At 46.5% G+C, this 12,102-nt stretch overlaps 1 protein-coding gene across 5 annotated transcripts in view; it reads left to right on the top strand.

The window, feature by feature from the left end:
• The window catches only part of MYT1L (myelin transcription factor 1 like), a 245,610-nt gene that overhangs the window by 50,527 nt on the left and 182,981 nt on the right, over window positions 1–12,102 (top strand). The window lies entirely within an intron of this gene.

The following is a 12,102-nucleotide window of genomic DNA, read 5'->3' as shown; positions in this document are numbered from 1 at the left end:
CTCTAATCGGTAATTTGCATAGTGGAAAGCATGTGTGTGCTTTGACTTCTCCTCAGGCAGCTGAGCAAAGACTACACCTGCAAGTGATGTACTTCCCTGGTCAGTTCCCAGGAGGGAGAAGAAAATAGTGTTTCAGAGAGAGGAGGGCAGGTGGGTCGGAAAATAGAGCTAAATAAATGAGACCAACACATGATGGAGGCCAATTCTCATGACAGCGGCGGCTCACTGCTGAGCACATAGCCCTGTACTGTCAGTAGCTTGATACACTGAACGTGTATTTCCAACTCAGTCACAAGAGTCCCTGGATGGGAGAGGGAGTGCTGCCCTACACAGTCATTCTGGGTTCTGTGCTCTTTGTCGTGTGGCTTCCCTGTCCTCCATCGACCTAGTGACTGAGCAAGTGCCTGAGGACTGTGGTGGAGATGCTCAGGAGCTGGTGTGGTGGCTGCCCTTCCCTCTGCCACAGCCATGGCTCAGACTGGGCCCACCCCGCCCTGCAGGTACGCCATGTGCAGGGCAGCTGGGGGGCCAGAAAGAAGGGAAGGGCCCGAACTGGAGCTCTGCTCCACAATCTGCTTTTAGGCACAGTTTTCCTGAAAACTCTGTTACCTGAGGAAATGGACATTTAAAAATAGCAAATAAAAGAGCATATTTGACCCTGACCGGTTTGGCTCAGGGGATAGAGCGTTGGCCTGCAGACTGAAGGGTCCCAGGTTCGATTCCAGTCAAGGGCATGTACCTTGGTTGCGGGCACATCCCCAGTAGGGGTGTGCAGGAGGCAGCTGATCGATGTTTCTCTCTCATCGATGTTTCTAGCTCTCTATCCCTCTCCCTTCCTCTCTGTAAAAAATCAATAAAATATATTTTTTTAAAAAGCATATTTGCTTTTTAAAACAAAGGATGAACATTTCATGAGAAGTAGACCACACTTCCCTGTGTTACTGAGGACACTGTTTGCAAAGATCTCATTGTGTATTCTCCCACTCCCCAGATTTCCTCAAGCCACATATGTGTTATAATCCAGATTTTGAAAACCCGATTCCATGAAGACTAATCTTAAACCCCTTCCATAACCAGTCCCACTTCTCTAATCAATGTTATTTTATATTGTCTCTTCTATAAGGTCTTTTCCTTTTCTATCTTGTTTTATAGTTATTTCTATATATGTATAGACAACGTCTTTAAAATTGTGAGTTAAGGAAATATACCTTATTCATAATTTATTTCATAGTAGCTGTGCCTTAAATAATGAATAAATAGTGATTGACCTATATATATAAAAGCCTAAGCGACTGTTCCAACCTAATGACCAGTCGACTAGTTGCTATGACGCGCACTGACCACCAGGGGGCAGATGCTCAACTCAGGAGCTGCCCCCTGGTGGTCAGTGCGCTCCCACAGTGGGAGCACCGCTCAGCCAGAAGCCAGGCTCACCATTGGCGAGCACAACTGCGTCTGTGGGAACCTCTCCTGCTGCCACAGCAGCGCTATTGAGCAGAGGCCTAGTGGTGAGCGCAGCGGGGCTGGAGTGAGCAGGAGCAGCAAAGCGCCCAGCCCCGGCTCGGGGCTCCTCCCCAGTCGCCTGCCGCTTAGCGCACTGCTACATCCCTCGTATCCCATAAGCCTACAGTTACAATCTCCAGAGAATGGTTGTAGCATGGACCAGCCTGGTATCGCCGCCGGGCCCCTGGAACTCTGCCTTGGGCATCGAGATCAAATCTCATCCCTGACCGATTGCCCCGGAGCTATAGAGGAAGGCAGCGATATAACAGTGGCCACAAGGTGACGACTGACAATTGGGGTAAAAGTCAAAGAGAGAGAGATCTGCAGGGGGTGTGTGGGCAACAGAGCACCCCCACCCCCAAGATCCCCAACTTTGTATTGTTCATCTTGGAACATCTCTTATCCTGCTCTGAGCAGTGGAAAATGGCCCGCACGGCCCAAGGCGTTCACCGGGGACCTCCCAGCCGGCAAGGTGCGACCCTGGCCACAGAAGGGACATTTGGAAATGTTTTCAGGAAGCTGCAGGGAGGAGGACCGACTCCCCACGTGACTTCCCAGCGGCTCACAGGGACATGGGAACTCCCCGGGCACGCGGGCTCCCGGTTTCCTTCCAGGTGCACGAATCCGTGCACTGGGCCACTCGTAGGAATATAAGTTATTGTCTTTCTTGGCCTCAATTTCCTCATAGTAAGATAAAGAGTTCCAGCTGGATCACTGTTTCTCAAGCATAACTGTTAACCAGAATCACCATGCACAGTCTTAATAATACAGGTACCTGTGCCTGGCCAAGATTTAAGTAATCCTGATAGCCAAAGCTAGGCCTAAGTGTCAGTGTTTTTAAAAATCCTATAGGAAATTGTTTCAGTTGGCATTTACGTTGTATGTTTCTTCATTCTTTTATTTTCAACCTTCTTGTGTCCTTATATTTAAGGTGTGACTCTTGAAAGCAGCATGGATTTGGGTTTGTTTTAGTCCAGTCTGATAATCTGACTGTTAATGGTTCTGTTTAGTAATCTCCTATTAAGGAGCTGCATCCTCCAATTAATATTGTTTCTGTTTTTCTACCTCTTCTATGGCTTTCTTCTTAAATTTATATGGATTTGGCATTTTATATTATTTCTTTTTACCTCTATTAGCTTGTTGGTTATACTTCCTTTAACTATTCTTTGTTGGTACTCTGAAATTACAGCATGCATTCTTAAGTTGTTAAAATTTAATATCGAGTGTTTTCCCATTTTCCAAAAAGTGTTTGTCAGTGTTTTAACTCCATCAGTACACCCCTAGTTTATGTGTTATTGTAGGGAAATAATACATATATAAATATGTGTGAAATATAATTATTTCGTTATAAATATATTAAGTCCTATAAGATATTATTATTGTTATTTTATACATTCAATAACTACTTAGATTTATCCACATATTAATAGTTTGGGTTGATCTTTGTTTCTTCATATACCTCTGAGATATAATCATATAACTTTTCTTCTAAAAAACCCCTTAGTATTTTCCTTAATATGGCTATACTGATGACAAATTATTTTGTACTTTATTTCTCTGAAACTATCCTTTCTTTACGTTCATTTTTTAAGGACTTTTCCCCCCACAGGATTGGTTATTACTTTCTTTAAGCATTTTTCACATAGAATTCCACTGTCTTTTTGAATTCATTTATTTATTTTTGAGAAGTAGCTGTCAGTACTTGCTAACAATTTTTAAGATTTATTTTTTCTTAGTATTTGGTTTCCAGCAGTTTTAATGTGAATGCCTTGGTGTACTTTTCTTTCTATTTACCTCATTTGGAATTCTTAGTACTTCAATTTGTGCATTGATGTCTTTCATCACTTTGGAAAATTCTTTTTTTTAATCCTCATCTGAGGATATGTTTTTATTGATTTTTAGAGAGAGGAAGGAAAAGAGAGAGAGAGAGAAACATTGATGTGAGAGAAACATCCCTTGCCTCCTGTACGCATGGGGATCAAACCTGAAACCTTTAGGTGCGTGGGCTGACACTCCAGCCAATTGAACCACCTGCCAGGGCACTTGGGAAAATTCTTAGCTTAATTTTTCAAATATTGTTTTAGCTCCTCTTTCCCTTTTTGTCTCATATTCCTATTGTACATGTAATAGAGTTTTTATTAAAAGTCATTTTATACATAGATGGCACTGAAGTCTTCTACTTTAAGTCATAACTATGAAGTGCAACTTGGGGCTGCTTGATATTCTGAGAAATTCTTCTAGCTCAGATGTAATCCAGAGGGTGCAGTATCACCCATAAATCTCTTAAATGGCCTCCCACAACCTGGGTTCACTTTTTCTGATCCTCATGTTAATCTGTTCCACCTGCTTTGCTTTCCAGAGCTGATACCATCACAGAATTTTGTGATGTGTCAGCAGCAGACTTCTGATTAGTTATTTTCAGTTCTTCCTCTGGTCTTTTCTTAGAACTTGCCAGATATAAGGAGTTTACCAGAGATTAGACTATACATTGTATGGATTGATAGCATATCCCGAAGCATCACAGATAGGACTATGGCGAGCACACCTTGTGCATTTGCCTCATTTAATAAAGTTAGAAGGCAGGCCATGGGCAGCAATGTGAGGAGAGCGGCTTTCCAACACCCACGTGCATGACTTCAGTGTTTGCAAACAGTTACGCATTTTCATATTTCTTTTTTGTTGTTTTTCATTTTTTTATTGTTGAAAGTATTATAGATGTCCCCCTTTTTTTCCCCATTGACCCCTCCTTCCTACTCCTGCCCCTCCCCAAGCCTTTGCCACACTATTGTCTGTGCCCATGGGTTATGTGTATGTGCCTGTAAGTTCTTTGGTTAATCACGCTCCCTCCCTCCACCTTCCTTCTGAGCTTTGGCAGTCTGTTGCATGTTTCTATGTCTCTAGATCTATTTTGTTTATAAGTTTATTTTGTTCATTAGATTCCACATTTAAGTGAGATCATGTGATATTTGTCTTTCTCTGACAGGCTTATTTTGCTTAGCATAATAATCATGTTTCTTAATTAGGAAATCTTTTTGGCAAAGATGTTGCCTTCATCTTCAAAGTCCAGAGAGGCAAAATGATTTTCTGATCCAGACACTGACTAGAACCTGAAGACAGTGGGAGTATGTTTCTGAGTGTGGAGCTGGCAGCTCTAACTGTGTAACCTGTCGCGGTGACCAGGCACGGTGGTGTTAACAGACTGGTTGAAAACCTGACCTAAGGAATCTCAAGCCAACTGCACTTAGCTCCCCAAGGGAGGAGCCCCCTGCGGGCACACCTCCGACTCTGCTCCGATCCTGGAATGCAGTAGAGGTCACCTGTCCCTGCTCTCGGGGCTCCCATAGGGAAAACAGACCTTCCTTCAAGAGGAGAACTGTAGAGACTCCGGGACAGGCTCTGTGCTCTGCTAGGATCATTTCAGACCCAGGGAGACAGAAGAGAGAGTGAGTGAGACTTTGGGGATGAAAGCCTGAAAACAGAGCCAGCCGTTGGACCAGGATAGGCGTATGCCGAGGTTTGCCCACTGCTGGTGACCACAGACATCTCTGTACTGTGTGCATCCAGGAGAGCCAAAACCAACAAGTGACACTGGTTCCAGGATGAAGAAAAGAGAAGCAAAGGCCATCATGGTGACTTTTAGTCGTTTTCCTAGAAAGTGTTCCTTACTATTACCGGTAACTGCTATATAAAGCACAGCGGGGGTTGAATTCTCGATTGCATTCTTCCACTAGACCACACTCCCAAGTGTGTGTGCTCTGAGTTAATTTCCTCTGAAATGTATTGACAGTATAATATATAATAATTCAGGCCAGCCCTTCGGTTTAGAAATTAGATGCTAGTGGGAACAGTGTGGCAGGATGCACAGCGGAATGGTGTCTGAAGATGAGCCTTCCAGCTCTGGAGCAGGCTGCTCCCACCTTGTAGGAGTGGTAGAAAGAGTCAGATCCACACTCCCTACGAGTCGGAATAACTGGCTCTGACTTCCCTGCAGGTAGGGACAGCGTCTGTAGGAACAAGCTTGAGGTCTGGTACAAAGCAGGACTTGAATAAATATTCTAGGATTGAATTAACAGACTGTACTGAGGCTGTGCCCCAGCACTTTGCCATGTTTGGGAGATGCTGAAAGTTGACTTGATGAAACCTGGGTTCCTATGAATCCTAAAGACTCTTCCTACATCCACTTTCAGCTTGAAAGCATGAGAAATGGCAAGTGGAGGTTTGGGGGGAAATCTGAGACGAAGCATCAGAAGTAGATGCCCAAGTGAGGCTCTATGCTTTTGTATCTACATAGTCGGCGTTTTCTGCTATTTATTTATATGCAGCCAGTTTTAACCTGTTTACTGAGGCTCTAGCACATGTGGGGCCCTGGCCCATTCTCCCTGCACTGAAGCAGGTGCACAGCTCACCCCCAGCCCGGTTGACATCGGTGGCACTTTGTCTCCACCCAGTGGCCTCTTCCTCCAGAGAAGTGGAAGACTGCCAGCTGCGGAATGGCAGGGGCTGCTGTGGGACCTTCCGCTGGGCTCCCTCCAGGCTGTTAGTTAGATCCAAGAGCACCTCACAGGGTGGCCTCACCTTCTCCCAGGGTCTCTGATCCCAGTGAAAAATGGATGGTGTGTGCTTGACAAACTCAGCTGTGCCCTGCCTGTTGTACCCTTTCTTATGACCTGATGTTTTAGAGGCTGCCCCCTAAAAGGGGTCCTAGATGCGCAAGGTTCTTAGGCTCTCTCATTCTCACCTCCTTCCTTCCTGGACCACTGACAGAAGCATTCCTTCCACTTTTAGGGTTTTCAGAAGTATCCCACTCATGACATGGCCTTCAGTTGCCAAGAAAGACCTTACTTTAAACATCTTAAACAAATAAGAATCTGCTGTATATTTTAATACGTACAAAGGAGCTTCACAACATTTATTGTGTCATCTCTTCTGGGCTATGACAACCCTGTATTTCATTCACTCGCCATGCACCTATATCATACTTTCACTGTCTCCCATACACCAGAACTGCGAAGACACTAGGGAACAAGGTGGGCAAGTCCTGGGCTTTGGTGAGTTTTACTCCTATACTAGAAGCCGGTGCACAAAATTCGTGCACTCGTTGAGGGGCGGGGAGTCCCCCAGTCTGGCCTATGCCCTCTCAGTGCGGGAGCCCCGCAATCGATCGCCCCAAAGAGGTAGGCCCCGCCCACCCATCCAGGGCTCCTCAATGGATTGCCCCAAAGAGGTAGGCCAGAGCCGAGGCCCTGTCCCCGCGGCACGTGCATGGGGCCACGGGAACCCTGCCTCCACTGTGTGCGCAGCCATCTTGTGACAGCGTGAGGGCATCACGCGTTAGGGCATGACGACTGCTTAGCCTTTTATTAGTAAGAATGAGAAGAGCGGGAATAAAGAACCATCACTAAAGGAAAAATTGCAGGGCTGGTACAGAGAGTGGGCCCTAACCTTTTCCATAGAGAGGGTCGCATCTAGGCATGGAATTGGTGTTTCTGGTAGCAGAGAGAGCATGTTCAAAGGCCCTGAGGCAAAATAAAGAAGCGTTTAGTGTGTCTGTGTGTAAGACATCACAGAGTCAGTGGTTAGAGCAGTGGTTCCAAGGCTCCTGTATACTCTTTATCCTCAGGCCTTCACTTTGGTTTGGTTTATGAGGCTCCCATCTACCATATAAAAATTAAAACTAGGCTTTTCTTAAAAATTACTTATTCTAAAATACAATTTAAAAACTTACTACATGTTATTATAACTATATAATTTATGAAAAAGAACCACATTTTCCATAACAAAGAAAAATTATCAAAAGGACATTGTTTCGCATTTATAAAATCTCTTTAATGCTTTTCTTAATAGAGTAGCTAAATTCTCACCTGCATCTGCAATCAACACATTGCATTAAATTGTTTTGACTAAAACCTAGAACAATAGTCCAGTTGGATGAGAGACCACCTCACAAACTCCTTGGTGGGGCCTAAAGGACCCCTTCATGTGTCTTGAACCCCACCTTGAGAACGCTAGGGGGAGCGTTGTAAGGAACAAGAGTGAAGAGTGGCAGGAAGGGTCATTTCCTACAACACCTTGTTAGTAGGAGAAAGTGAGCCGTTTTGGAAGCCTCCAGTGGGACAGGAAACTTCTCTCCTGAGCGGGAGAGGGGCACAGTCGGTTGTTAGAAAGGTTGTCTTGGTGCTGGTGGAGGACGGGTCGGAGAAGAGGGAATGGAGTTGGAGAAGCAGTTAGGGAGCTGTTGTTGATGCTGCTGGGAGGCTGGTGGCAGTAACTTAATGCCTTTCCCTCACTGGAGTTTCAGGGAGGAGACATGCCCACTTAGAGGAAGGTGTAAAAGAATCTCGTAGAAGAATCTGTGAAGTGATGGCACGTCCTGGGGCTTGGTAACCAAGCACACGCGGGCATTGAGATGCCCATATGTGTCAGGACAACACTTTTGTATTTTAATTTTGCCTTGGAAATGGATTTCAGAAATGGCATCACTCGAAGCTTTGACCCACTTGTGTTTGGCCAGCTCATCAGCAGGATGACAGCTTCTCTCCCATTTTCCTGAACTCCTGCCACTTCCCATAAGCAAGAGCTAAGAAAGCACAAGCATCTGCCAGCGGCAGATCCTGGAGACAGAACCTGCAGAAGGGATGCATGCGGGCTGCGGACTCAGACTTCCATCCTCACTGCACGGGCTGCCGGCACCGCAGGGCCTGGTTTCTAGGCATGTCTATAGATTAGGAAACGTGAGGCTGTAAATAAACAACCTGCATTACATGCTGCAGGGCTTGTGCGTGACTCTAGTCTGCCTGCGTGCCTGCTTGAAGGTGAGCTCGTGCTCCATCAGAGGTCGACAGGCCTACACTCTCAATCCCTGTCCAGGTGGACCCACTGCCAGCAGCAGGATCTTTTCTTAGAACTTGAAACAAAACAGTTTTGAGTCATGTTCTGTGGTGGGGCCATCAACATTGCAGTGAAATGTTTGCAGTACTGAGGAAAATGCATTTTTGTGTTTAGTTCATGAATAAATATAGATGTTTTAATATAGGGAGGAAATATGTGTGTGTAGTATAAAAGTACATTTGTTTTTAATGTGTAGACTTTATTCAAAGATGGTTAAGAATTGCAATCAAGTGTCAATATCCCAGTCTCTAGAGGATATTTTGAACTAGATATTTGATATTTTAATGTAGATATAAACACAGTATCTATACTAATAAAAGCCTAGGTGGCCCTTGTGCCTTCGCGTGATGCCCTCAAGTCATCACAAGATGGCCGCCCCCACATTGCCACAAGATGGCTGGCAGGGGAAGGCAGTTGGGGGGGACCAGGCCTTCAGGGGAGGGCAGTTAGGGGCGACCAGGTCAGCGGGGGGCGGGCAGTTGGGGGCAACCAGGATGGCAGGGGAGGGCAGCTGGGGGCAACCAGGCCTGCAGGGGAGGGCAGCTGGGGTTAACCAGGCCAGCAGGGGAGGGCAGCTGGGGTTAACCAGGCCAGCAGGGGAGGGCAGCTGGGTGCGATTGGGCTGGCAGGGGAGGGCAGCTGGGTGCGATTGGGCTGGCAGGGGAGGGCAGCTGGGGGTGATCAGGCCAGCAGGGGAGTAGTTAGGCGTCAATCAGGCCTGCAGGGATTGGGCCTAAACCGGCAGTCGGACATCCCCCAAGGGGTCCCAGATTGGAGAGGGTGCAGGCTAGGCTGAGGGACATCCTCCCTCCCCGCCCCCCGTGCACAAATTTTGTGCACCGGGTCTCTAGTATACATATAAAATAAAAATATTACACATGATATTGAAGGGAAAATTTGTCTCAGAACTTGTCTTAGAATGCTCTTAAGTTGACTATACAATAATAGGAATAAAAACAAAGAATGCACTCGGTACGCTCAGTTAGGGGGAATGTTGTTCAGAAAAGAAGGAGGCTTTCAGGAGGAGCGGCTCACGGACGGGGCAGTTCTGGCCCAGCAAGTGCCTCGTGTTGAATTGCGCAATGGGTGCACCAGTCGAGTGTGTGACTTTCGGAGACTTATTTTTAGCTGGCTCTCAGGGACTTAGCCCTCCCTCCCTCCTGCAGTTATTTTTATTCCCTAGAGTGTGCCCCTCTGCACTGTCGTTGCCTCCCGTTCCTTTTCACTGGGCTCAGGTTGGCTTCCTCTCCTCTCCGTCCATCAATACGGAGCTGATTTGGAGCTGAGCTGTATAATAATCAGCCTTTCAGCAGCCAGCCCCACACTTGCCTCGTAATTAAGGCCTGATGGTTGTGTTGACGGCAAATGGCTTTGTTCTCGAGTCCCCGGCTTGATTGCTGGTTCTCTTCTCACCTGAATTTGACCCATTCTGCATTGTGCCATGATTGCTGCAGTGCCAGTAATTGCAGCCCTGGCGGGTGACATTTCCATGAAGCACACTCTGTTCGTCTCCGGAGGGAACTGGCAGGATTGATGGTTGGGGAAGCTCATCAAACGTGGATTTAGGAAATGCCTGTGAGAAGGTGGGAGCCCATGACCAAATATCAGAGCTTTCCCTTTGACATTTGCTTTTACATAAAGGACTAGTGCCTGGAACCAATTTACCTTCTCTCTGCAATCCAAAAAAGGACTGGATTTCGTGATTATGAATTGCTACTTAGGTTCATTAAGTGCAGGTCTAGGTAATACCTTTTAAAAGAGTCTTTATTTGTTATTTCTCAAAAGGGGAAATTAGAAGCTAATAAAACATGAAGGGACTTCTCTGCAGTCAGATGAAATGGCGTATTTTGTCTATAAAGTGCATTGCTCAAAATTTGTGGGTAGCCCTAGCAGGTTTGGCTCAGTGGGTAGAGCGTCGGCTAGTGGACTAAAAGTCCCAGGTTCATTTTCTGTGAAGGATGTGTGTGGGAGGCAACCAATCAATGTGTCTCTCTCACATCGATGTTTCTATCTGTCTCTCCCCCTACCTTCCACTCTCCTTAAAAATCAATGGGAAAATATCCTTGGGTGCGGATTCACAACAACAACAAAAATTTTGTGTGTAACCTTAAATTGTCACAGTTAAATTTCATTATGCATAAAGTAGTAGAATTCACGATTGAAACAAACATTTAAGTCACAGATAGTAAGGTCTTCCAGTTGAACTTGGTACTTAGGCATGAAAGATCTGCCCACAGAGGTGGGACATTCATCCAGGATCACAGAGGCCTGTGGTGCAGAACCAGCACCGTGTCTCCCACGCGCTGGAGGGAGCTCCCGCCTCTCCTGGGCCCGCAGGCCCCATAAATACCGTAACTGTCCCAGGTTGCAGGCGGGTGCTCCTGTGCATGCCTGTATCGGCTCAGTTTACTCTGCTGCTGCTGCCATCATACACAGACAGACCGTCACCTCCTGATGGTTCACTTTGTTTAGACATCACTGGGACGAGCCTCGGGAATGGTGGAAGGGACCTCCGTGCTGGGATCTGGGCCAGAACTTGCTGTGTGGCCTTGGATGGGTCACTTCCCTGTGCTCACTTCCAAATTTTTTTCACCACAGAAAGAAGCCTTAAATATGTGATAGTATAAATTGTTTGTCATTTCTTTGCTCTGTATTTTTTTCATTTTCATACAAACTCAAAATGTCTACATTTGTGATTGGGTTTCATTATACAGATTGACTTTACAACTAATTACATGAAAGTATAAGACAAGAATTTCCGCAGACTTATTAAAACAAGGTAGATACAGCAGCTTGCAGTCCGATAAGACAGTTGTGGCTGTGTGCACTCACCCTCATTCCCATACCAGCACCGCGGAGAACGGGCTGATGGTCTGTGTGGCCTGATGTGTGGCCTGGGCCCCTGCTCAGAGACGCCTGTTGGAAGAGGGACGGGAGTGTTGTGCAAGGCACCTGTGCAGCACTGCACAGCGTCCGTCTCTGGTCTCTCCCACTGCCCCGCCCTCTTGAGACGCAGCCTCAGAGCAGCTGTGCACGGAGTGGCCCCTGGATGCGGTGTCCGCATGGCCCAGACCTTGGCATGCTGGGTCAGGTGAGCTTGCCTTCTGTGAGGAAGCATGGCCTCTTAGAGCTGTGCTTCCCGTGTTCACCTGGTTATCCAATGAACTTCCTCCTCTGGATGCTTTTCCCATTTTGTTTCCTATGAGAATTAGTGAAACGGGTTTGTGTGTGTGTTTCTCTAAAGGACTTACCTATGAGTTGATAGAAGAATGAACAGGTCACTTTTCAAGTGTCTGCCTTTTCCCCCTTCAGCGTAGTTTCTAATTGTTTTAAATACCGGGGATGTGCCCGCAACCAATGTACATGCCCTCGACTGGAATCGAACCCAGGACCTTCCAGTCTGCAGACCGATGCTCTATCCACTGAGCCAAACCAGTTTCGGCTGTTTCTAATTGTTTTAACTAAACAGTCTAAACAGGTCTTGTTACTGTCTCAGTTCCTGCCACCCTGGGATGCGCTGGTTCTGTGCCGTGCTGTCCTGGTGTTTTGGTTGACAGGGATTCCCAAAGCACTCCTCCTTCCCCATGATGCACAGGGAGAGTTCCACCGCAGACAGTCGCCAAGTGGAGAACAGAGCACGCCTCTCTGGTTACTGCAAAGTATTTAATGTGCCACAATATTGCGCTTTAATAAATCTGGGCAAAAGCATGC

This window comes from Cnephaeus nilssonii (genome assembly GCF_951640355.1).
Source record: "Cnephaeus nilssonii genome assembly, chromosome: 15".
In the NCBI taxonomy this organism is placed as follows: domain Eukaryota; kingdom Metazoa; phylum Chordata; class Mammalia; order Chiroptera; family Vespertilionidae; genus Cnephaeus; species Cnephaeus nilssonii.
Note: the sequence above shows the minus strand (reverse complement) of the source record. Positions and strands in the feature narration are given on the sequence as shown.